The sequence below is a fragment of the Entamoeba invadens genome, assembly GCF_000330505.1.
Source record: "Entamoeba invadens IP1 unplaced genomic scaffold scaff_1105074725877, whole genome shotgun sequence".
NCBI lineage: Eukaryota > Evosea > Mastigamoebida > Endamoebidae > Entamoeba > Entamoeba invadens.
The window spans coordinates 7917-9916 of NW_004191601.1; positions in this window are offsets into that span (position 1 = coordinate 7917).

Below are 2000 nucleotides of genomic sequence, written 5' to 3' on the forward strand. Positions count from 1 at the left end.
TTTACAATTGTTTAGTAGTTCGAGTTAAACTTTTATTATTAACAAAATAAAATTTTAGTTTCATTTAATAGTATTTATGTGTTATTTTTGTAATAAAACTGTATTTTAATTCAATGTTTATTAGTTTATCAGTTTATCAAATCACGAACTGAACATATTTTAAATATTTATAAACAATAATTATTCGATCAATAAACTAATAAGAATAATCAATAAAATTTTATTAAAATACTACTTGTATCATTCAAATCATACAAACTATTTAGACGCGTTTTATCATCTCTGCACATTTAAAACAATAAATTATCACTTGTGTTTTTGTTTGTTTAACTAATTAAACAAATGGAATTATTTTCTAAAATAATTTGGATTCTTAATAAGATAAGTATAAGATGTTTGTTTATAACTCAGGCATTAATGAACCACTATATTTTTTATTGTTTTTAGCTTTTACAATTTGAAAATACAATTCAAATTTGTATATGTATTTTCAAACTACAATTTCTACAAACCTTTGTTTTTGATTTTTATTTATAAGTATACAAATATCATATTGTTTTGTGCTTAAATTGACATCTTTGAAACACAAGAATTTTGTGTATCACTCTTTTTTTCAAAAAAGTATTATGACATATAAATATGACTTTGTAATATACACGTTATTTAAAAAATTCACATGATTTTACAATACACGTATTTGAAAGAAGTACAAATAAACATGTGCATATTCAAAAATTTAATAATATAATGGTTAACTATTATATTTTATTACAAAAATGTTCGAATAATTAATATATCATTTTAAATATTAATTGGCATTTTTTATTCTTTCTTATATTTTGATTATTTTTCACATTTTGTTTTATCATGGTATTTATAAAATTAATTATAATATTTTTCATGTTCTTTTAAATTTAATAATCATTCTAGTTTAATTTAAATTGAATTATTTGTGAAATATATACCATGTGATTTTTGTTTGCAAAGTTTGGAAAGATTAATTTTGTTATTTTTGTCATGAATATATTTAAAACATTGTGTATATTAAATAAACATTTTTGGGAATTATTTATTATTTTATTTATACAACATGTTTTTAAAATATCATTTAAAGTTTATTGTATTTTATATTTTTTGTTTAACCACTTTTATTTAAATTTGTATTGCTACATAATTTTACAAAACGCAATTATGTTTGACTATCTTTATAACATTTTTATTAAATACGAAAAACATTTTTAATTTCAGTTATAGTTAAAAGATATTAACTGAAAGTTAATAACCGCGAACCTCTAAACACAAAAGTTGTTTTTGTCGTTTTTATGGTTTATTGTTTTTCATTATAATTTTTCAGTAACTATAATTTTGTTTATTTAAACCATGTCTTGTTGTTTTTTATGGAACATTAATTAAACCGATTATTCGATTATTAATGTACTGATAATCTCGTATAAAATTAATTTAACAATAAAGAATTTTGTTTAAATAACATAAAAATATAAACAATTTTGTTGTTGCAGAAACGTAAAAAAACTGTTGCCTTCTTTTTAACAGCTTCCATTCAACTTTACAGATTTAAATAATATAATATATATTAAAATATATAAAATTGTTTACCATAAAAGCCGAATGTGCCTAGTGTAGACTTATCTATTCGAAGTGGTAATTTGTATTTATTTGTAATTGTAATTTTATTAGTTAAAATGATTGTAAAGATAGGAAGAAGTTGAAAAGAAGAAAAAGGTATTTTATCCATTTTATTTAATTATACATACAATCAAATTTTAATGAATAATAAACATTTTATTCATAGAATAATAAAATATTGTTTGTTAAATTAATTAATTTATAGTATATTTTATAATATATTTATATAAAGTTTTATTGTGGTTTTGAATATGATGAATTATGGTTGAGTGGATTTTTTAATTAAAGCCAGTCCTCAAACGTTATATTTTGTAAATAATACAACTTCATAAATATGTAAACATCGGGCATAG